A 25,163-nucleotide genomic window follows, 5' to 3' on the forward strand; every position below is an offset into this window, starting at 1 on the left:
ATGTGCGGCTGGCCTCCAAGCCATGGAGTGAACCTCCTGGTACTTATCTCAGCTTTTCTTGGGTGTTAGTCTCCTATAGAACCTCAGTGTTGATGTATTTCCTGTCACTCAGGTTCACAGGTGGGGAAACTGAAGCATGAGGCAGGATGATATGCCAAGGCACTCATAGTGCAGTTGCTGGCAGAACTGGGGTCAAGGTGGCACTCGGGACTTATGACCACCCCTGCCTTGCTACCCGGTCAGGGCCTACAGGGACAGTGAGTGGACGCCTCCCTGCGTTTCCTCCCTTCCTTCCCCTTAGATTCATCAGCAGAAGCATGACTTGGGGGGGGGGGGGGGCGGGGGAGCTACAGAAACAGTAAGATACACACATGCACACACACAAACACATACATGTACACACAAACATGCACGTGCACACACACATGCGCATGTACACACACACATGCACACGTGTATACACACACACTTGTACACATAAGCATGCATGCATGCACACACATTAGGCCCGACCCAGCCCCACAACAAACCCCAGATCTAAAGGACCCCAGGCTTTGGAAAGCCGAGGGCAATGCACTCACAGTCTGCACACCCAGTACAGGACAAGTCCGAATCCAACCCAGGAGCCCGTGGCAGCGTGTGGTGTGGCCATGGGAACTCTGGGCAGCCCAGCAAGAGGATCTCAAATCCAAGAGTCTGGAGCAAGGCGGGGGGACCAGGGCGGGAAATCGAATGAGGCATTGGCTCTGGCTGCTCCTGCCCCCCACCCCCCGCACCCGCACGCTCCCTCTGCACTAGCTCACTCTCCTCACCTCTTCCTGGCCTGGCCAGAGCTGCTCATCATGTGACCGCAAGAGGGCCAGTGGGTGCTAAATGAGGCCCAGGGCATAGTGTTTGGTGGCTTCTACCAGCACCACCTGGTTGACGGGTGGGTCCATTATACTGCTGAGAAAACTCAGCTGCCATCCCTCCCCCTGCCCCCAGACTTGGGCCACTTGAGTTCCACCACAAACAGGCAGGAGAAAGCCCAGCCAGCACCTCTGCCCTGGCCTCTGCTAAGGCTCCTCGCCCCACTCTTGGGGCTCATTCCACGCCTCTCACTGCCAGGAAGACGTTTTCAGTGACTTCAAAGACTTAATTGTTGGGCTGGGGAGGTAGTTCAGCAGAGCCAGCACATATGCTCCAGGGTCAATCCCGAGCACTGAAGTGAGAGTAGCCCCTAAGCACCCTCGGGTGTGTCCCCAGAGTAAAAAAATAAATAAATAAAATAATAATAATAATAAAAGATTGGTTGCCTCCAATCCTCCAGGGTCTCCTTCTACAGGCAAAGGGGAGAGTGAGTGGCTGCAGCAGGAGAGACTCAATCACACCACAGAGAGAACTTCCGGAGTGCCTGTGCTTGGAACAGCAAGGCGCACATCCTCTCTGGGTTCTTCCCCTATAAAGACGCGCATGACCCTTTGCCGCCTTGATACCGTCCCCTCCTGTCAGGGTACTTTCCTGCAGCAGGACATAGTCGTAGGTGGCCTGCAGGGAGGGGAAAATGTATCTGTGGGCTGCTGTGCTGGCCAGAGGAAAAGGCAAAGGGCCACTGCGCCAGGGGGAGGTGCCCAGCCCGGCGTTGGGGGGAGGGGGCTGGCCCAGAATGTGGACTCAGCTCCGAGAGGAACATTCCGTCCAGAAATTCCTCACGCCCTCCCCTCTCCCACCCCTCCAGCTCGCCTGCTCTTGCCCCCTGGGAGGCCTGGAATCTGGGCTATTTTTCCTTTTTTTTTTTTCTATTTCCTTAAGGCCCCAAGACCCCGTGACATCACATCCTTTGCCATGGTAACTAGCTGTGAGGTCACATGGATCAGGAGGCAAGGGGGCAGACGGGTCAGACTGGCGGGGGCTGGAATGTTCTTCATCCTCCCGACCCAAAATATGTTATTTCAGCTCCCAGGTTCCAAAAATAGAGCCCTGAGCAGATAAGGAAGGGGCTGCAGGCAAAAAGGAGGGGCAGAGACGGGCCAATCACAGGCAGGGAGGAGGCGTGACAGACAGGAGGGGCGTGGTAGGCAGGGGGCGTGGCACACAAAGAGGCGTGGCAGTCAGAAGGGTGTGCAAACAGGAGGGCGTGGCAAAAAGGCGGGGCGGGGCAGATGAGGCATATGATAGGGGCGTGGCACATGAGAGGGGGCGTGGCACATGAGAGGGGGCGTGGTACATGAGAGGGGGCGTGGCAGATGGTGAGGTGTGGCAGCCAGGAGTGGGCGTGGCACAAGAAGGGAAGTGATAGTCTGAAGGCTGTGTGCAAGCAGGTGGGCGTGGCAGGCAGAAGGGGGCGTGGCAGACAGGAGGGGCGTGGCAGGCAGGACGGTTTGGTTAAAAGGAGGCATCACTGACTACTGCCCAGGTTTCAAGAAAGGCAGTGTCTACAATTTAACCAGACCTCTGCAACTTAACCAGACCTCTTCCAACTGCAGCAGCAGGAGTGCTCTACAGCCCCCTCTGGGTCAAGAAGGAAACTAAGTTTCTGGGGGAGGCTGGCAGGCCCCATGCTCACAGCCTGTGCCCACCTCACTCTGCTATTTTATCACTATCCTGGCAAGGGGGGCTACTGTGGCCATCAGATCAGAAGGCCTGGGGGAGGCACCGAGGCAGCGCTGAGCCTGGCAAGGGGAACAGAAATTGGTGATCGCCTGGGTCCCCCAAGTGTTTGGGGCAAACTTAATCCAGAGCTACACCATCTCCCAGCAAGGGGGCTGGACAGAGACAGAGACAGAGAGATAGAGACAGAGAGAGATTCAGGGGAAAGGTGGACAGTCAATAATGGTCTTCCCATATCCCCGCCCGCCCCCCCCTGTTGTGGATACACCACCCAAGCCTGCAGGCTCTTGGGCTGCCCTCCTGCCACATTACCCACTATTGTTGGTTTTCTTTGGGTTTGGAGACCACGCTCAGCAGTGCTTAGAAGCTACTACTGCCCACTCCCGTGCTCAAGAGTCCCCCAGCCTTGCTGTGACTAAGGGTCTGTGAGGTGCTCTGACCCAGAATGGGTGCCCAAGAAAGGATACCCTCCGAGTCTTATGCCCTCCAGGACCGTCTTCCCTCTCAGTCAGGACCGCAATAGGCCCTGATGCTCCCCGCAAGGCACACGCAGAGAGGGGAGCTCTCATCAGCATCAGTGAATTACACAGACGAAGGTTTTTCCAACCTGCTTGACCCCAGAGGGGGCTCTCTCCACTTTAAAAGAGGTTCTGGAGGCTCATATCTCCTGGCGTTGCACCATTTTGCAGGAATTCCCAAAGATGACCCAGACCCAGTGCTCCAGGTTGGAAGCAGACAGGAGTTGGAGTACAGACCAACTTCAGCGACTCCTAACCAAGCTCCTTGACAGAAAGCGAGTACCAGGCAGGGCTGGGCTCCACAATTCCCCCATCCTTCTCTCTTACCTGAGGTAGCTAAGAGGGCACCTTCCAGCCCCGGGTCTGACTCTCGGGTGCCTTAGAAAAGCGGCTTCAAAATCTCCAGGCTACTGACCTCATACCCATTAGCATGGCTACGATAAAAATAAACCAGAAGCAACCAGAGCGATAGTACAGCGGGTAGGGGGTTTGCCTTGCATGCAGCTAATCTGGGTTCAATCTCTGGCATCCCATGTTGTCCCCAGAGCACTGCCAGGAGTAATTCTTGAGTGCAGAGCCAGGAGAACCCCTGAGCATCGCCAGGTGTGGCCCCAAAAGCCAAAATAATAGTAATAATAATAAATAAGCCAGAAATTGAGGCTGCAGAGATAGTACAGGGATTAAGGTACTGGCCTTGCAAAGACCTTAACAAGATGGATATACCTTGCAAGTTGGATCTGGGCTCATCTTGGGCACCACGTATGCCCCCCGCAAGTCCTGCCAGGATTAATCCCTGAGTGCAGACTCAGGGACCTGAGATCACTGGATGGGTGTGGCCCCCAAACCAAACCAAACCAAACCAAATGTGAAAATAACAAAAGCTGGCAAGGCCATGGAGAAAAAAAACAAAAACCTTTGACTACTGTCAAACAGCGCTGCTGCTGGGAGAATCGCATTGGCCATTCTGCCATCGTAAAATCAAAAAAAACACAAATTGCACATCACCCAGGTCATTCCACTTCTGGGTAGAGACCTCCCCCCGCCCCCAAGAGGGGAAACAGAGCCTTGGGGGGTATGTGGACACACCTGTGCAGGGCACATGAGGCCCCACTGCTGAGACAGGGTAGCAGGTCTGTATCCACGGGCAGATGTGCAGAGAAGCAGCACAAGGCCAGCCACTGGGCAGAATGGGACTCGGCCGTGACAGGAAGTGCCTCGGTGTCAGCGAGAGCGTCACGAAATGTGGGGTACGCTCTGAAGCGGAAAGCAGGGGCTGCCTCCCCAGCACCGACCCCGGCGGCACTGTCAGGAGGGACCTGTAAAGCAACATGCTGGTAGGAGCCCCTGAGCACCACCAGGGGTGGCTCCAGAAGAAAAAGGAAAGGTAGAGGTGGACAGGATCGTATCAGGCTCAGTGAAGTGAGAGCCAGCAGACAGGAGTCAGCTTATCGGAGCCTCTGAGAGCCTGGACTTTCCTGGGCACCACAGGCAGGACTCTGGATCTTTCATGAGCAGCTTTTACAGGGTGAGGACTCTGGAACTGCGTGTCCAGGAGGGCAGCTGAACTTAATAGCACTGACCCGTGCCTGCAAAACTGTTCCAAGAGGACTGGAGGAACAGCGCGGGGGGTAAAGCACTAGCCTTCCTTGTGGCTGACCCTGATTCTAATGTCCAGCACTGCACGTGGTCCTCCAATGACCCATCAGGAGTCACGTGTGAGCACTGAGCCAGGAGCAGCCCCTGAGAACGGCAGGATGTGTCCCCAACCCATCCCTGCCAAAGAATATAAAATAATCTTGAAGTGCCAAAATTGGTCCTTGTAGGGCTGGAGTGATTGCACAGCGGGTAGGGCATTTGCCTTGGGTTCGATTCCCAGCATCCCATATGGTCCTCCAAGCATTGCCAGAGTAATCCCTAAGTGCAGAGCCAGGAGTGACCCCTAAGCATCGCTGAGTCTGACCCAAAAAGAAAAAAAAAAGTTGGTCCCTGAGCACAGAGCCCAAAGTAAACCCCAAGTACAACTGGGCGTGTCCCTCCCAAGCTCCCCCCACCCCCACATAAAATAAACTGCCTGGGCAATGTCTCCAAGCACTGGGGCACGTGCCTTGCATCTGAGCAACCTGGAGCTCTAGCCAAATGGGAGTTTACTCTACCTGGAATTCTCCTCCCATTCCCCAACACTGCTGAGTGTGGCGCCAGAGTCACTGAACCCAGGCACAAGCCAGCAGACCCACCCCTACATGGTTGGTAAGGTGCTGACAGGTCCTTCCCCACTGCGACAAAAATTAAGAAAAAAAAAAACAGCACAAAAACTGGCTTAGATGGTGAGTTTGATATTGTGTGTATTTTTCCCATAAAAAAAAACAACACTCACAAGTAATAAAGCAAATCAACGGACTGGAGCAATAGCACAGCGGGTAGGATGTTTGCCTTGCATGCAGCTGACCTGGGTTCAATTCCCAGCATCCCATATGGTCCCCTGATCACCGCCAGAAGTAATTCCTGAGTGCATTTTGCAAACCACAGCACCCAAAAGGAGAGAGAGAACAAAAGGGAATACCCTGCCACAGAAGTAGGGTGGGATGGGGGTTTGGGGGGATGGGAGGGTAGGAGGGACACTGGGATCATTGGTGGTGGAGAATGGGCACTGGTGGAGGGATGGGTACTCGATCATTGTATAACTGAAACCCAAGCACAAAAATTTGTAAGTCTACAACCCTACCTCATGGTGTTTCACTAATAAAAATTTAAAATAAATAAATAAAAGTTAATAATTCCTGAGTGCATGAGCCAGGAGTAACTCTTGAGCATTGCCAGGTGTGACCCAAAAAGCAAAATAAATAAATAAAGCAAGCAAATCAGGCTTCATTTTCCCCAGGTGAGAAGAGCGGAATTGGAGCAGGTGCCTGTCGGTGCGCTCAGCCCAGGAAGGAACAGTGTCTGTCTGCTGCCACCCCTGCCTGCTTTCCAGAACCCACAACCCCAGCACCCAGCAGTGCCCAGCACCAGGTGGGTGCTTGGAGATGGTTGCAGGGAGCGGCAGGAGGGGCAGGGATGGCACAGAGGTAAGTGACTGCATCCTGCTCTAAACCCCGCAGGCTGGCACCCAGAGAAGCAGGGCAGCCTTCTTGAGGCATGTTCTATGGAGAAGAAATCTCGGGGACACACCTGGCAGTAGAAGGTACCCCCGAAAACAGCGAGCACAGATGTCCAGGAAGTTGGCGCCAGCCCCACCTCCCGAGACCAGCCCAGCCCTGCCCCCTGCTCATTTTAGCCCCACTATGTTTCCTGCTCATGTTCCTCCCAGACTCAGACGGCTTGTGTCCACCCAACACTCACATCCAAGGGACAGTCACTATGGGGTGGCTGCATCAGAGGGGCTCTGTCAGCAACAGAGCAGAAGCCCGCTCCCCCTTAGGGTCACTGCCTCTTCTGGGCCATCACATAAGCACTATCCTCCCAGACTGGAGCAATAGCACAGCAGGTAGGGCGTTCGCCTTGCATGTGGTCAACACAGGCTCGATTCCTCCATCCCTCTCGGGGAGTCCAGCAAGCTACCGAGAGTATCCCCACCCCACGGCAGAGCCTGGCAAGCTTCCCGTGGCGTATTCAATATGACCAAAACAGTAACAACAAGTCTCACAATGGAGACGTTGCTGGTGCCGGCTCAAGCAAATGGATGGACAATGGGAGGACAGTGCTACAGTGCTGCTATATATATTTTTTTAATTTTTAATAGTGCAACACCACGAGGTACAGTTGTAGACTTATAAATTTTTGTGCTTGGGTTTGAGTTATACAATGATCAAATACCCATCCCTCCACCAGTGCCCATTCTCCACCACCACGGATCCCAATATCCCTTCCATGCCCCACCCTCCCCATCCCACCCTGCCTCTGTGACAGAGCATTCCCTTTTGTTCTCTCTCTCCTTTTGGGTGCTGTGGTTTACAAAAAAGGCATTAAGTGGCAATCATGTTTGGTCTGTAGTCTACTTTCAGCATGCATCTCCCATCCTGGGAGGATCCTCCCAACACCCTTTATTTGGTGCTCCCTTCTCTATCTGAGCTGCCTTTCCCCCTAGCGTGTGCGAATGGCCTCCAAGCCATGGAGTGAACCTCCTGGTACTTATCTCAGCTATTCTTGGGTGTTAGTCTCCTATTTTGTTACTTTATGTTCCCCAGATGAATGCAATCTTTCTATGTCTGTCCCTCTCTTTCTGACTCATTTCACTTAGCGTGAGCTGTTGTAATATGCCAAACACAGTAACAACCAAGTCTCACAATGGAGATGTTACTGGGCCCGCTCGAGAAAATCGATGAACAACGGGAGGACAGTGACAGAGCTGCTATATTTTTGAAAGGGGAGGAGTTTGGTCTATGATCTGTCTGACAATGCTCAGGGCTTACTCCAGGCTCTGTGCTCAGGGCTCACTCCTGGTGTGGTTCAGGAGAATCCTACAGGGTGCCAGGGATTGAACTGGGGTGGACTGTGTGTGAGGCAAGTGCCTTAACCCGGTACTGGCTCCTGGCCCCACTGTATACTTGGGCAAAGCTTACAGAGCTAACCTGGGCTCAGCACAGAGATTCACTCTTCCTGCTGGCTGTGCAACTGCTCTGGGCCTCCCTCCCCCACTGACCTTCATGCCTTCCCAAGGACTGTTCGAGAGCTGCCCAGGGCTTGGCCTGGCCGGGCGGGGGGGGGGGGGGGAAGAGGAGAGAGATGGGGGGGGTGGGGACATGGCCTGCATCAGGGCAGTGGTGCCAGGCTGCATATCCGGAACTCGAGGCCACCCCACCCGGCCCTCACCCGGGGAAGAAGTCCTTCCCACAGGGATGTTCCCGGGGACAAGAAATGCTGCTTCAGCTCGTTGTCAGGGATCAGGAGTGTCCACGGCAAGCCAGCCATCAGCCCTCTCCATCCTGCCCACACCAGCAGACCCCACAGGATGGGAGTGACCCGAGGAACCTGCCACCCTAGGCCTTGGGCAACAGCTGTTGAGTAAGATGAAAACACACGAGTTGAAGATTAAGCCACTTCACCCTAACTGGCCTGGCATGGGCCGGAAAGTGTTGTGCTCAGCGGGTGGGCAGGAATCTCGTGCCCGGATGAGGGTTTCATCACTGCCACCAAACTCAGATAGGGGGGGTCACAGGCAGACAGACAGACAGACAGACAGACAGACAGACACGCAGTGGGAGTCCAGCAAGGGGGCAGGGAGCCAGAGAGGCCAGCCCTGCGGGAGGGCAGGCCGGAATGGAAAAGGAAGGAAAAGTACCACCACCCTTTCCTCCCTCTTAGGAACCTGCTCAGTGCACTGGCCTGAGGAAACAGGTGTGAGAGCCCTCGGGGCAGGGGGAGCCAAACTTTCTCTCCCTGTGGCCCAGGCCACTTTCACATTCCCAGGGACACAAGAGAACTTCCGGCACGGGTGCCTAAGGGACTTCTGGTACCCACAGGCAAAGCAGGCAATGAGATCCAGTGCTTTGAGCCATGTCCTGGGCTCCTGAGTGCCTTTCTGCAGCCTTCCCCAAAGGGCATGAATGAATGCTGCACCCCCTGCTTGGTGGCCAGCAGGCCCACTGCCTGGGCACACCAGAGAGGAAACTCTCAGGAGCACGACTGTTACACAGGGCGGTGAGGTGGGCTCCTAAACTGGGGAAAACAGGCACACGGTGAATCTCCTGGTATAGGTATGGCAGGTAACAGTATCTGAGACACAAGGCGATGGCCAGTGCCAAGGCCCTGAGGCAGCTCAGTGCCCAGTGTATTCAAGACCAACAAGAAAGTCCAGGAGTGGCTAAAGGCAGCAGAAATGGAGACCATGAGAATTAATCTTCAGGAGGAATCTTGCCACTATGGGGGAAGGAGGGATGGGACAGGGAATGGGATACTATGATAATGGAGGTGTGAAGTAGGCACTGGAAGAGATTCTGGAAGGCAGTAAAGTGTTCTGTGCATGTAACCCTGTAGCAGGTCGGCACATCACAGTGTCTAAAAGGGGTGGGGGGTGTTGCCTTAGAGGCAGGCTGGGGCGGGGGGGGAGGGGTTTGGGGGGAACCTGAGGACACTGGTGAAGGGAAGTGGATACTGAGGAAGGGATTGGGACATGGCAGGCCAGAAACCCAATCATGAGTAACTCTGGAAGTCACGGCGCCTCAGTAAAGAACCAAGAAACGACAGACATGGAGGTTCTGGGGAGGGAAAAAGCTTTGAGAAGGTCAGAGAGGAAAAACCTGTGTCTGCTGGGGGTGAGAAATGTACAAGCCAAAGGAGAAAAAGCAACCGAGTAGAGCCACCCTCCCCCGGAAGAGTCTGGGGACAGATTCATTCATTCATGAATGTGTGTCTTGGGACAGCCCTGCAGGGCGGAAACTACCTACTGCTAACTCCCCACCTGAGGAGGGGAAACTGAGGCCCAGAGAAGTCAACCCACATGCCCCAGGCCACAGAGCCCTGAGATTGGGGAGCTGAGTCCAGAAGTCTAATTCCTAAATGGCCCACACCGGCCACGCTCAGAGGCTACTCCTGGCTCAGTGCTCCAGAGTAACTCCTGTGCCAGTGCTCCGGGGACCGTGCAGTGACAGAAATGGAAGCCAGGACCCCAGTCCTGCCTCCTGGCCCTCCACTGCAGCAGGGCTGGAAGGAGAAGAGCAAAGAGGCCAAGTTCTAACTGTGTCACTGCAGCCCCCCACTCCCAGGGGGTGCTGAGCCCGGCTCTGGAGAGCAGCGCAGATGGAGCATGTCAGAGGCACGAGAACATTCCAGCCCCTCGCTGGGGGGCGCAGGGCCTTGGGGAGGAGCCCTAGCTCCTGCAGCTGGAATGCCAACCTATTCCCTTTCATCCCCTCCCCTGCGCCTCCCCGCAGCCAGGCATCTGCCTCCAGCCTGGAGATACCCACCTGCCAGACCCCCCAGTCTGGCCCGGACCCACCAAGGACACGCCGTTCCCCCCAGGTGAGGGGTAGTGGGGCAGAATGAAGAGACAGAGGCTCATCTCCGCCCCCACCCCCACGCCCCCGTGACTGTCCTTAATCTCAGAATCGTTTCTCCCTGGCAGCTCCTCACAGGGTCCCGCGCCCCGGCCTCATCCGGTCGCATCCCCCACCCCCATCACTCCCGGGGCTCTGTGTGAACAACACTTCCCATCTGGACCCTCCCAGCCAGCCAGGGCCAAGGCCCAGCAGGACTGGAGCCCCGTGGGACAGGGGAGAGGCGGGCATGACCGGGCCAGGGTGGGCGAGGGAAACCCTGGGCGCCCCACATTCCGGGGCTGCACCCAGCCAGGCACTTCTGGGGGCTGGTTTCATGCCAGCAGTGACCCAGAACCCCCCAGGGAGGGAAAATAGCTGCCACACACAACTTCAGCCCCTCTCCTGGACATAAAGAGCACTGAGGGCCCGCAGGAGCTCGGCACTGGCCAGGGCCAGGCGGCAAGTGTCCTCTGCAGGGAAGGAACAGGCACCGCCAGCAGTGCTGGGTGGGCGTGCAGAGACCACCTACAACCATGTGTGCCGCTGACACCCCCATCACCTCTGCAGGCCCCCAAGGACGTTTGGGTGCCAGAGGCACCTCTGCACCAGTCATGCCCTATACACACACACACACACACAAAACACACACATATGCACACATCTCCACTCATCAATGACATACACAATACACATCACTACTCACACTCATATACACACATAGACACATATGCATATATATACAATATACACACATATACACACATCATTCACACACATACATCACTCATATACATATACACACATACACATGTATGGACACACATCACACACATATACACATACACATACCTATATACATATACTATATACTCACACACATGTACCCACATCTGAACATATATACACGACACATGTACATATACATATAAGCACACATACACTCATATACACATCACTTACACACATATACACACATATACATATATATGCACATACACACATACATCATTCACACACATAAACACGCGCCACTCACACACATATACACACAAACATACACATCAGACATATATACACAGTACACATGTATATGTACATACACATCACTTACACACACAGAACATACATAAACACACATCTTCACACATATACATACACACATACACATTCATACACATGTACACCACTCAAACACATATACTACTCATACACACATACATATACATATACATGCACACATATATACCCACTCATACACATGTGCACATACCACTCATACACACAGACACAACAATCATACACATGCAAACATATACACACATACTTATTATCACTCATATACAAATATACATGTACACACATATACAGGCCCATACACACACCATTAATATACACACAAACACATGTATCCATGCATACCCACTCACACACACACACACACACACCACTCACGCTTCTCAGAGGAACCTAGCAAACTGCATTAGACTCAGGAACTAGGCCGCCGTTCTCTCCGAAGTCAAATGGATCCCAGGACACCTCTTTCAAGAAGCCTTCCCTGATTCTACCCACCAACACACACAGACACCCCCACATCACACAGACTCTTGCCCTCTGGCAGTGGGCTGGGCAAGGGGGCAGGCCCTGGGAAGGCTGTGAGGACCAGGCGAGGGCAGCAGGACAAGCTCCCAGCATCCCACATTGGCATCAGACAGGGGTCCTGCCCCCAAAACACTAGTCTGAAATCCCCCCCTTTGAGGAAGCATGGGCAAGGGCAGAACAGCCCAAACAGTGGGACAGGAAACTCGAACGTGCGCCTCTGCTCTGGTGGACACGCTCCGTGGCTCGGGACACTCTGCCCTGCCTCCGGGAGCGTGCCGCGGGCCCTGGCCAGTGGGAAGGGACGCCTGCCCCTGATCCCGTGGGCCTGGGGACAGCAGGCGCCTGGCCAGGCCGGGAGCTGTGCTACATGTCCTTTTATGGTTGTCCAAGGACTCTGGTCTCCAGGTTGGAACGAGGAGGCCCTGCATCTCATCAGAGGGGACCTCATGACTCACTTCCTCCCCCTCAGCACTCAGCACCCCGGGGCCCTGCCAGCACGCAGGGTGCAGCGTGTGTGAGCAGAGGGCCGGGTTCAATCCCCGACCCAGCAGCAAGAAACGCTCAGAGAGGAAGCAAATCGACTGCAGCCGAGCAAAGAAGGGGGCAAGGGGGTGGGAGGGGGGCATCACTTACCACCAGTTCATGATTGGACGGAGGGACACAGGGGGCAGCCACCTGCAGAGGAATGGACAAAGGACAAGGTGAGAAAAAATCAGCACCCTCCCATAGGCCAGACGCCCCTCCCCTGCCTCCCCCACGCCGACCCCGTCTCGGGGGTTCCTCGGAAGACTGGAGCAACGGGGAGAGCCTCTTTTTTTTTGCTTTTTGGGTCACACCCGGCGATGCACAAGGGTTACTCCTGGCTCCGCACTCAGGACTCACGCCTGGCGGTGCTCAGGGGACCATATGGGATTAGGGATTCGAACCCGGGTTGGCTGCATGCAAGGCAAACGCCCTACCCGCTGTGCTATCTCTCCAGCCCCCACGGGGAGAGCCTCTTGGGCAATAGCACTGAGGCCCGAGGCGGACAGCAAATATGAAAACGTACGTCATCGTTTTAAAATTCTGTCAAAAAAAAAAAAAGAAGAAGAAGAAGAAGGCAGCAAGCAAACATGGGAGGCCGGACACCCCAGATTCCAATCAGGGAGTCAGGGGTTGAGATCAGTGAGTGTTCACCCCCTTCCCCCTGACTACCACCAAGTCCTAAACCTCCAAGGCGACCGTGAGCTGCATTTTACATTTCTCCTTCATGCTCTCAGATCTCTAGAAAAGGAACAGTCCCCCACCGACACCCAAGCTCCCGCCTCCCACAGTTCTGACAAGGTAGCTCACCAAGGGTCAATGCGCTGTAGACAGCTGGCCGGGTTCCCCAGGGCAAGGCGGGGGCAGGCCACAGGCCACAGAGGGTCCCGGCCAGCCACCAACATCAGCACCCCGTTCCCCAAATCTTGGAGGCCTTGGGGGAGCCCAAACCCCCTGGGTGGGGTGAGGGTGCTGGTATTTGAGTCATTGACCTCATCTATTCTGACGGCGAGTGGGAGGGTGCGTGGCTATGAAGTCTCCAGACAGAAGGGGGTGGGGGTGGGCTGGAACGCTCCCCACATGGAGATAACACCCCCCCCACCACCACCACCACCAGACCAGGCAGCCAAGCCACTGCCCCGACAATTAGCAGAGACTTTTATCGGGACGCGCTGTGTTCCTTTTCTCTAGCTGGGACATGTTTTTCTTGGAGCTCATTCCTCGACCTTGGCTCGAGTTCCTGACCTGAGTACCGGGCAGGGGCCCATGGAGGCGGGGGGTTGGGGGCGGCGGGGAGAGGGGGGACAGGTCTTCGGGCACCAGACACAGAGGGTCAGAGAGGGGGTGGCCGCACACGCGGATGCGACGCCTCCAAACTCTCCAACACTAAAACCTCCCAGTCGGAGCACACACCGTCCAACACGGGAACGCGATGCCCAAGCCAAACTAAGCTGGATGAACAAAAACATTGACAGCAGCTGAGCAAACCCTTCAACAAGGAAGGACGCAATGTCCCCACGGCAAGATATGACACTTTCCACAAATTTTCTTTCACTGAAATATTTTATGATCATTCCGTGAGCCATGTAGGGGAAATAAGCTACAGAAGATACATTTTTTCGGGCTGGAGCTATAATACAGCGAGTAGGGCATTTGCCTTGGATGCGGCCGACCCGGGTTCGATTCCCAGCATCCCATATGTTTCCCTGAGCACCGCCAGGGGTAATTCCTGAGTGCATGGGCCAGGAGTAACCCCTGAGCATCGCCGGGTGTGACCGCTCCCCCCCCCCAAAAAAAAAAACCAAAAAAATAAGTACAGTTTTTGGCGCCTGCTAGGGAGACAGTCATGGGGACTGGTGGGGGACAAGGGGACAATGGTGGCGGGAAGGTGACGGTGGGGGTAGGACTGGGGTTGGAATATAGAATCAGGTAACAAATGACCATGAACCAACTTTGTAAACCACGGTGTTTAAATAAAGTGTGTGTGTGCGGTTGGGGACTGGAGTGATAGCACAGCAGGTAGGGCATTTGCCTTGCACGCAGCCGACCCGGGTTCGATTCCCAGCATCCCATATGGTCCCCTAAGCACCACCAGGAGTAATTCCTGAGTGCATGAGCCAGGAATAACCCCTGTGCATTGCCGGGTGTGACCCCCAAAAAAATTTTAAAAATTAATTTAGGGGCTGGAGCGATAGCACAGCGGGTAGGGTGTTTGCCTTGCACGCAGCCGACCCGGGTTCAATTCCCAGCTTCCCATATGGTCCCCTGAGCACCGCCAGGAGTAATCCCTGAGCAGAACCAGGAGCAACCCCTGTGCATCGCCAGGTGTGACCCAAAAAGCAAATAATAATAATAATAATAATTTAAATAAATAAAGTAGGGGGAGAAAACGGGGTGGCGAAACCCTGGGGCTCAACCCTCACCCCAGCCACATCCCCACACTGGAGCTGCCTCTAGCCCAGCTCACTGGAGTTCACTGAGGGCTTCTCCCAACTGTCTTCTGACTGTTTGAGGGACCCCCAGCAACCAGAGGGGATGCACCCATGTGAAGGGGTGCCCCAAGGCTGGTAGTTGGCAGCCCCCTGGGGTCTGAGCCGGCCCAGCTCACTGTCCCGTCCCTTCCTTTTCCAACCCTTCCCTTAACACAGAGACCAGGGCCAGGGCTTGAACTGGAGTTCCTTAATCTCGTCAGGCAGGAGAAAGTGAGCACAGAGGCCAGGGAAAGGAGCCACCCAGTCACCTAAATGTGCACTCTACGACAGCAGCTATTAGCACCGCTTAGCCTCTGTGACTACACTGGACGACAGCGGCGGGTCAAGGCACAGAGAGGTTAAGCAGCTTGCCCCAGATCACACAGCTGCAGGTGTCAGGGATTGGCCTCTAGCCAGTTTGATTCCCGCCCACAGGAGACTCAGAAGGAGGCAGAGACTGCCCACTCCCCACATGGTGGAGGAGAGAACAGGGGCAGCAGGAGGGAGGGAGGTGTCCCAAGTTTCAGGAGGGCTCTGGATAGATAGCAGCAGGGGGCAAGAGCGGCTGGTTTTGTTTCTGTCTCTTGGGCTTGGGTTTGGAGGTTTGCTTTGTGTTGGCATGGTTGTTGCTTTTCCTGGGTGGGGATGGGGGGGCATACCCAGCAGTGCTCAGGGTCTCTCTTGGCGGGGCTCTAGCAGCCTTGGAGGAACTGTTTTAGAAGCCTCTGGGGGAGCCCAGAAAAGAGAGCAGAGGAAGTCCCAAGAGGACCATAACCGGTCGGGGTTCCGGCTTACAGTGTCCACCAGTGAGGTCCAGCCAGCGGGGAGCGGCCCATCAGCATGAGCCTGCCCACAGCACTGGTCCTTGCCATCTGCTCAGGGCACCCAGAGCCCTGAGCCCCTCATTCTGCACCTGTCAGCCCCCCACTCTATTGCCTCGGGTTCCCCACACCCCACCATCTACAGGCCAGTGGGGCTGGGGCTAGGCTGGGAGTTTGAGTCTGTAGGAGGGGCTTCAGCAGCTCCTGTCCACCCTTTGGGCCTCCAGGAACCCAAGTGTGGGGTCTTAGTCTCCATCTGGGGCCCAGGGAGATGTTAAGGCGAGGGGGGGGGGGGATAAACAGGTGTCCACTGAGACAAGTGGGGTCCAGGGGTCCCATTTCCAAAACAACCCAAAGGCAGAGACAGAGACCTGACAGGTCAACTGGACCCCCTGAGGCACATCCCCACCCCCGAACTTAGCTCTTAGGGGTGCAGGAACACCCCCCTCTACTCCCCTGCCAGAGGGCCGGATGCCTGCTGCCCCCAGTGGCCTTCCCTCCACCGCCCACACTGGACATTCCAGGCCCGCGGCCGGCGGCCCACCAACTTGGTCGTGTGTTTCAGGCCTTCGTGCCTCTCTCCTTATTTATTTATTATTATTATTTTTTTTTAAGGCAGAGAAATGTTGCCTTAAAAGGCTCTCTCCTTCCCTCCGGCACCCTGGCCCCTGGCCACCCTCTCGGCAGCCTGGAATGTGCCAGTGAGAGCCAAGGCCCCCCCGGTCACTCCGTGGCCCTGCCCTGCAGCTTCACCTTCCGGTGGCAATATTGAACCCCCCTCCCACAGACCCTGGGGGATCTGAGCTAGGAGACCACCCCGCCTCCTGCTCCCATAGGTGGGGCAGCCTCTGGGCAGAGAAACTAAATGGGAGGGGGGGGTGTCCATCTGCCACCCCATGGCTGACCGAGCAGGATTCCAGGGTTAGACCCAGGGGCCAACTCAGCACCCCTGGGTGACCTACTACCACCCACCTCTACGGTGGGAGGGGGGGTTAGCGGGCTGTATCTGCCCTGGAAATATATAACAGAAAAAAAAAAAAAACAGTGGCGGCGGTGAACCCTCCCCTCCTGCTATGTGTCAGAGATTATGCTTTGTACTGTACATAAATAAGGTCATTTAATGCTTCAACAACCCTGAGCAATTTTGTTGGGGACCCATCATATGGATTAAAAGACTGAGGCAAGTAAAAGAGGTAAGTAAGCTGTCATGGATGAATACATAAATGGACATCACCTCCAGGGACAGATGGCTCTTGCTGCCTGTCCCTGTCCTGGACACGGCCCTTTTCAAAGGGCCAGATGCTGCCTCCAAGGCCGGAAGCCGAGGGCTAAGACTGTGCTTCCCTGATTCCTATTTTCCTCCACTCTTATTTGTCTCCACTGCTTATCCTGCAGGGCCAGGGATTGAACCCAGGGACCCACACAGCCAGGCAAGTGTGATTCCTACTGAGCTCCATCCTAGACCTCTCTTTTTCTCTTTCTGGTTTTGTTTGCTTGGGTTTCATTTGGACTGATTTGTTTGTTTGTTTGTTTGCTTGCTTGCTTTTTTTGGTCACACCCGGGGATGCTCTACACTCCTGTGGTTGGAGCTGGAGTGATAGCACAGTAGGGCGTTTGCCTTGCATGCAGCCTGACCCAGGTTTGATTCCTAGCATCCCATATGGTCCCCTGAGCACCGCCAGGAGTAACTCCTGAGTGCATGAACCAGGAGTAACCCCTGTGCATCGCTGGGTGTGACCCAAAAAGCAAAAAAATAAAAAAAAAACCAAAACTCCTGTGGTTATTGGGGAGGTCCCATGGGATGCCAGGTATCAAACCCAGGTTGGCAGTATGGAAGGCAAGTGCCCTACCCGCCCCAGCCCCCTTGGTTTGCTTTTTGAACCACACCCAGAGGTGGCTTCCGGAGCTGGTGGGAAGAATGTGTGTGGTGCCAGCGACTCAACCCAGGGCTCCTGCGTACAAAGCATATACTCTAGCCCTTTGAGAGGACCTCAGCCTCTCCTTGACCCTTTCCACGCTAGTAAAATATGAGAGGGTGGGGCAGAAAGACAGTCCAGGAGTTCAGAATTTTGCTTTGCATTCAGCCTCTCCCAGTTTGATCCCCAGCACCACATATGCCGCCCAAGAGTGCTCCCTGAGCACGGAGCCAGGAGTAAGCCCTGAACTCTGCCAGGTGTGGCTCCAAAACCTGAATGGAGCTACTCAGCTTAAAAAAAAAAAAAAAGATTAAATGAGTGAAACCCGGCACTTGGCAAGAGCAGGAACAGACATGGGAGGTGCTAAGTTAAGGGAACTAAGTCAGACGGAGCGCGATAAATGCCACGTGACTGCACTCCTACGTGGAAGATAAAGAAAGAAAACAAGATAAAACAAACTCTGAGGCCAGAGAACCAAAAAGGAGCCAGCAGTCGGGACCGGAAGGCGGCAGGTGCGTCAGGCAAAGGGGACAGATCATACAGATGATGGAGGAAGCAGGTCCTTGAGGGAGATCTTACCCTAGCGTATACAAACATCCATGCAGGACGCTGTGCACTTAAAGGCTACATAATGTTTTAAACCCGTGTTTTACAGCGGCTGGTCTTGGACCGGTGCCAGTGCACAGGGGTAAAAAAAAAACAAAAAAACAATTTTGCACCATATGTTGCTTCAATTAAAAAAAATATATTTTTCTTTAACATTTGGGATTAGATACTCTGCTTATTCCGATGCCACAGACGAAGAAGAAACGAAACCATGATAGTGGGGAGACTGGCCCGAAGCCACTATGATGGGCAGTGAATCCCCTGGGGACCTGTATGTATGGTGAAGAGCTGGGGACAGCATGGGAGGGCGGTACCTGGTGCCCATTAGCTCGTGCCCACTAGTTTGAATTTCAGAGAGCCTTGGACACATGCCAACAACCAGCACACCCCCTTCTGGACTCCCCCAGGACACTGGGCAGTAGCCAGCCCTGGCATGGAGCTCCCTGCATACCAGCCTCTGCCCTTCTCCTAGCCCGCCCAGTCCAGGATCCAGAACCTTTGAACCCCTGTCCCTCCACCCCCTTCCCCTGCCCACACCTCTAAGCTGCTCTTCCTGGGGGCATCTACCTGCTCTTCCTGGGGACATCTACCGATGGGTTTCCCTCAGACTGAGCTGATTTCGCCCAAATTCTGCCTGCTGGGCTGAGTAATCCTCCGCCCACCCCATCTCCTCAGTCGCAAGCTCCACCTCCAATGATCTTCAGGGGTTCAATGCCTCCACCTTCAAGAGGCCCGCCTGGGTTCCTGTAAGTTCTACATTCACACACTCCTGCACCCACACCTCTTCCCCCACAGATCTGATTACAGTAAGCGCATTTCCTCATCGGCAAAGGCTTTCCCCCTCTCCAAACAAGTGTCCCGAGGGCAAGGATTTGGTCCTGTTCCTTGTACCAGTTCCAGCACAGAGCCAAGGAAAAAACTCAAAGCCCGAGGGAAGAAAGCACCTCCAACCACCCAGCACTTGTTTTGTTCCGTTTTCTTTGTTTGGAGAGCAGCACTGGGTGTGCTCAGAGGTTACTCGGGCGGTGGAGTCACTCCCCGGGGGGCCCAGATAGAGGCTAGGGATGGAACTCGGGCCTCCCACACGCAAAGCCACGCGATCCAGCATGCCCACTGAGCCATCTCTCCGGCCACCTACCACCACCACTAACTTAATCGCAGCTTCGTACCAGGCACCAGGGCCAAACCTGCAGCCAATGAAACTGGACATGCTTTACAGATCAGAGAAGTTAGGCTGTTTGCTGTGGGTTCCTCGGCAGAGAGAAGGTGCAGGGGGAATGTGTAGCTTGTGGCTGCCAGCCATCATCTGCCAAAGCACACACCTAGCACAGGCCCTCCCAGCCCTGGTGAGGGAATACCCCAGACAGCCACAACGACACCCTCTTGTGGGACTGCCCATGCCTGTACTCTCACGGGGCCCTGGAACCACCCAGGGCTTCCGGCCCCCAGCCTAACCCAGAGCCTCACGGCCCTGAGTTCAGCATTTTCCACCTGCCTGAGCAGAAAAGTTCTTTAACCTTGCCTTCTCTCACAGGCCCCCTTTTCCTCCGAGTTCTAGTAACGATGGAGAAAATTGAAGTTGGCCTCCACATGGGAACTCTGCCAGAGCAGAGGGTCCAACTTCACAGTCCCCTGAAGTCCACACACCTACACACCATTCCAGGGAGACAGGTCACCCGGCAGACAAGGCCGGCGCCTTTATGGAATGGGGGCGGGTGATTCCCCTGCCTTCCAGCTAGGTCCAGTGGCCTCCACTGCCTCCTCCAGGTGCTACGGAAAAGGGCTCAGCTCCACAGCTCTCAAGCACATGGACATAGCACAGCACCTCCTAGTTTCCCACTACTCACGGCCCAGTAGGAACAGAAGAAGCCCCACTGGGAGGGTGCAGAGAAGCCCACCCAGATCAATGACCAAAACCAGAACACGGGCTGGAGAGATAGGACAGCATAGGGCACTTGCCTTGCACGCAGCCGATCCGGCTTCAATTCCCAGCAATCCATATGGTCCCCCGATCACCACCAGGAGTAATTCCTGAGTGCATGAGCCAGGAGTAACCCCTGAGCATCACCGGGTGTGACCCAAAAATAAAAATAAGTTAAAAAAATTTAAAATCCAAGAACACAAAGGGCCTAAATAGCACCAAGCGTTTCATTCTATCCCAAGGCAAGGAGTTTCATGGCACCATTAAGGGGATGTTTAATGAGATCAAAGGAACCATGGCAGAAGGAGCCCGCCAAGCCAGCTGTGCAGAAGGAAGAATGGGAGCTGACATGAGAAAACTACAAGCAGAAATGAAGAGCATCGTTTGTGATTTAAAAAACACAATAGATAAGAAATTAAACCCATTTAGTACAATAGAATAAAATGTCTATTCTCATTGACATAAGTAAGTTTTCAACTCTGGGATCTAAAATATATTGCATTAATCCAGAGATACACAAAACAATCTCCAAACCAAGCAGCTTGCTGCAGAGAGCCTCTGGACTTTAAGCCAGGCTGACTTCACCCGGGTGCCTCGGACGGGAGCAGGCATCGTCCTTCCTTGGACGGACGGGAGCAGGTGTTGTCCCTCCTCCTGCCCCACAAAAGCCCCAGAGGCTGCCAACTTCCAGAACCCAGTGAGAAGTGCAGGTACATGGGTTCAGTGATGGCAAACTCCAGGCCTCAGGGGATAGGGGATGAGCAGGTCCTTCTCACCCCAGTCCCCATGAGACCCTGGAGGCCACGTCCACAAACTGCCTCTGGCTGAGATTTAAGCTCCTTAACGGCCCTGATTCGGAGACACACAAGAGATTTCTCCAGACATTAATTATCTAAAATTTTAAACTCCAGGAGGGTGGAAATCTTAAAGGTTTTGAGGGCTGGAGAGATATATGACAAATAGGTAGGGCATTCGCCTTGCACGCCACCAATCTGGGTTCGATTTCTCAGTATATATGGTCCTCTGAGCACTCCCAAGAGTAACTCCCCGAATGCAGAGCCAGGAGTAACCCCTGAGCATTGCTGGGTGTGGCCCCCAAACAAAAAACAAACCACCCTTGATGGTTTTCAGTGTGTCAACGTTTTTTTCCCACACTGTGATCACAGCTGAAAGGCTGGATGGGAAGCTACCCAGGAAGAAGGAATTTTTTTATGGGAGCTTGAGCAGATGACACAGTGAACAGAATGTTTTCCAGATCCACCCATTGCCATAACACGGATTGACGGCACATTCCTCTGTAAAGCTGAATACTAATCCACAGTATCAATGGCTGCCCTGGTGTTTACCCGCCTGCCTATGCACAGACATGGGAGTGGGTTCCAGAAAGTGCCGGCTACCAACTGCTTTTCTTCTTTGCCCCAACAACTCCAAGCCCACCTCTGATGACCCCAGAAGGGGGCCCAGAGGATTTGCACAGCCCCTCCCAGCTGGGTGCCTGAGAAACACGTGTCTTTGGTGAGTGGTGGTAGTATCTATGGGAGGGAACCATGCAAAGATGGGGGTTGTCAGCGGGACGTGAGCACTTTGGAGCACAGAGCGCTCTGTACGGACAGCACTGCGCTCCTGTTTAATGACCTCAGTTTATAAGATCCCAGCCTTCAGTGCTGCTGTGAGCCTGGAGACAGCTCAGCCTCCCTGTGCCACCAGCCTGGCATCCCAGCCAGAGAGGCATGCACGTGTGGAACCAGAACCGGGTCTGGAAGGCTGAGAAAGCTCTAGAGGGCTCCCTGGAGGAGGAGGCACCCACATTGGATCTTGACTTCTGTTTATCTACTGCGTGTCTTCTCACCCATTCCCCCGGGGCCCCTGGGAAAACAGGAAGAACAGGGTCTGTTTATTTATGTATTTTGGGGGCTTGGGGCGGGGGCGGTGGGAACACCCTGCCATGCTCTAGGGCTACTTCTAGCTCAAGCAATGTTTCACTGTTGCTCCTGGCTGTCCTCAGGGACCCTGTGGTGCTAAGGATAGAACTCGGAGATTCTGTATGTTTGGAGAAGGTGCACAGGGCTCCTTGGCTGGAGAAGCCCCCAGACCTAACTCACACCCCAGAGTCCCACAGCTTCTGTGTGAAAGGTACGGAGGGAAGGATATTCCAGGTAGTAGTGACCATGGAGCTGGGATATTGGTTCTGGCTAGAGGCATATTCAGAAAGGGGGGTGGGTGGGAGGGAGAGGGACCCTGTGGGGAGGAAGGGAGGACGGCATTGAAGGTGATACAGGGAAAAGACTTTTTAAGGAGAAAATGTATTGATTGAGATTCTGTCCAAATAAATAGAAATAGAACCATCACAGGAGGGACCAGGGCGCTAGTACAGCGAGTAGGACACTTGCCTAGCACATGGACGGCCCAGGTTTGATTCCCCCATACCCCATATGATCCACTGAGCCCCACCAGGTGTGATCTCTGAGCACAGTTCCAAGAATAAGCTCTGAGCACCGCCGGGTGTGACCCAAAAAAGAAAACAAAGACCTCCTACGTGACCCTGAGTTACTACTTCTTAGCATCTACCCCTCAAACACAAACACATTCATTCAAAAGGGTCTATGCATAGCTGCGTTCACGCCCATGCATAGGACAATAGCCAAGTGACAGAGATGATCCAAATGCCCAACTACAATACGTGGAGGGTGAAGTTGGGGTGAACACACACAACGGAAGGGAGAAGACTCTTCGGGGCTGGCCCATCCGCAGCTCAGAAAGAATTCTGATGGTGGGGCTGACGTGGAAAGGAGCTGGATTTGGGGGGCCCCACCCTGGGGAGGCAGGGAGCTTAAACACAATGACAAGAAAGGAAGAAGGGAGTCGGAGACAAGGGGCCACCAGGCACCCTAAACCCCAAGGCCCTGCCCCAACCAAATGCAAAATAGGACAGACCCTCTACTCCACCCCCCCACCTCCATCCCCGGTGCCCCAGTGGGTGGTCCCCAAATTCCCTACCTGCCTTTCCCCAGCTGGTCAGCCATTCTACCCATCTCTCCCTATCCAGCCGCAGGATGACACCACCTAATCCCGGGGCCAGCAGAAGGGACTGAGGGAGCCCAGGGAGCCTGGCCTGTGAGCCCTGTGACAGAGGACAGTCAGATGACGGTCAGCATCCGAATGCACACAAGGAGGGCAGCCAAGGGCAGAGGGCTGGCATTGGGGCAGGGAATAGCCGCCTAGGAGTGAGGGACCTGGCTGTGAATGGCAGCAAGGATTAGGCTGGGCTCCCAGACACAAGTCTGGGGGGGCGAGGGGTCCTGCGGAGGAGGCGGCCACCACCCCCGCCCTGTTTCCTCCCGAGGCCGGTGCCCTCCCCGTCGGCCTCTGGTTCTCGCCATGAGCCTGCTGCGGCCAGCTCGGCCGTTTCCTTCCCTTATATAGATCGCTGCTCTGCTCCGGACCAGGAAAGCAAGTGCCTGAGTTCCTGGAGGCAAGAAGGGGCCTGTCCCAGGCACACAGCGGAGCCAGTGGGGCCCGGCAGGGCTGGGGGGAGGGTCTGCTGCCCCCCAGGACCCCGCCCTGCTGCTTCTGAGACCAGAGCCCCCAACTTCAACCCTTCTCTCCCCTCTTCTCCCTCTGGTCTCAGGCCTCACTCCCCAGCCGCCACCACCCACATACCAGACAGGGTCTTGCAGAAGACAAGAATCTCCCCAGACAAACAGCACCCCGACCTCTGCCCCCCACAGCCCCCACGACACCCCTGCCCACCCCTCCCCCCCCCCCACCGGGTGAGTCTTGGGGAATGCAGTGTTCCGGAGCATCTTTAAGCCAAAAGATTCTGGGACTGGAGCGATAGCACAGCCGGTAGGGCGTTAGCCTTGGATGCAGCTGACCTGGGTTCAATTCCCAGCATCCCGTATGGTTCCCCGAGCACCACCAGGAGCAATTCCTGAGTGCAGAGTCATTAGTAACCCCTGAATAAAGCCGGGTGTGACCCAAAAAGCGGAAAGAAAGAAAGAAAGAAAGAAAGAAAGAAAGAAAGAAAGAGAAAGCCAGAAGGTTCCAGCAACCCTCATCCCAGGGGCCAGGTGGGTGCTTCCAGGCCTCCTTCCAGGCTGGTCTGTAAAGCAGCAATCAGGACCCCTGGTAGGTACTGAACGATGCCCCTCACTCCCCCCAGGCCAGTTCACAGGCCATATTCATCTATCTCTTGAATCAGGGACCCCCAAAAGGGGCCTGGGGGCAGAAGAGCAGACTTCCCAGGAGCAAGCCTGAGAGCGAAGAACCAGAGGAGAGAAGTTCTGAGATGTGTTGAGGAAGGGCCCACCGGGGCCCGAGGGGCCGGGTGGGGAGCACAGGGGTCCGAGCAGGGGGGCAGGGGCCAGAAGACACAGCCCCGCCTGGGAAGAAGCCTCTGCTTCTTCCTGGGCGTCCCAGCTGGGCCACGGACACCCCTCCCTCATGCATCAAAATTCCGAGGCCAGAAACCCGAGCGACTTCCTGGAGTCCCCCCAAGCCTGGCCGGTGCCTGCGCCCAGAGCGCGCTGTGTCACTCCGTGTCCTGGACTGCCTTCAGCAGAGAGCCGGTGTCGGCAGCCCCCACCCCCAACAGTCACGCTCACCGCTGCCCACTGGCTCTTTGGGCCTGTTCCCCGCTGGGCAGGGAGAGGGAACTCTCCCAAAGGCACGTCCAGGAGAACGTCCCGATCCAGCTCCCGGGTAAAGTCCAAATGCCCTAATATGGCCCTCAGGCCCGGGACAAGGGCTGTGTGTGCGTCCCGTTCCAGCCCTGAGACTCCCTACCCCACGTCCAAGCCTGGCACCGCACACAGAAACCCACGTTCCAATTTGGTACCGGGGCCCCGGGAGGCGGCTCAGTGGGCTGAACAAGGCGTTGCAGGAGGGAGGACTGTATGGCCCGCGACCTCCCCTAGGTATGACCACTGAGCCAGGAGGACCCCTGAGCACCACAAGTGTGCCCTTCCCCCCAAAAGGTGAATCTGGTATATTGGGGAGAATGAGGGAGGTGTGGATCAGTACATTTTACAGATGAGGACAAGAGGTGGCCGCAGGTCACAGGCTGAGTCTTAGTGCCCAGTGTCTGTGGGATGCTGCCCGCACTCTACTCGGGAACACCCGGAACCTCGGCTCTGCCCGGGACCACCCCCTCCTGCCCGGTCAGGGGCCACAGGAAGTTTCACAGAGGGCATGGGACTTGGGGGAAGCCGGAAGCGGGTAACGGCA

At 55.2% G+C, this 25,163-nt stretch overlaps 1 protein-coding gene across 3 annotated transcripts in view; it reads right to left on the reverse strand.

The window, feature by feature from the left end:
- The window catches only part of TNS1 (tensin 1), a 157,218-nt gene that overhangs the window by 116,728 nt on the left and 15,327 nt on the right, over positions 1 to 25,163 (reverse strand). For 2 of the 3 annotated variants that reach the window (XM_056111616.1, XM_056111615.1), the window contains one exon: positions 12,314 to 12,355. The gene's annotated coding sequence lies outside the window, so the exon portion shown is untranslated. Of the gene's footprint in view, positions 1 to 581; positions 609 to 12,313; positions 12,356 to 25,163 lie in introns of those variants that run through there. The other variant, XM_056111617.1, reaches the window with a different exon arrangement.

Source organism: Sorex fumeus, unplaced genomic scaffold (genome assembly GCF_029834395.1).
Source record: "Sorex fumeus unplaced genomic scaffold, SorFum_2.1 ptg000014l, whole genome shotgun sequence".
Classification (NCBI taxonomy): domain Eukaryota; kingdom Metazoa; phylum Chordata; class Mammalia; order Eulipotyphla; family Soricidae; genus Sorex; species Sorex fumeus.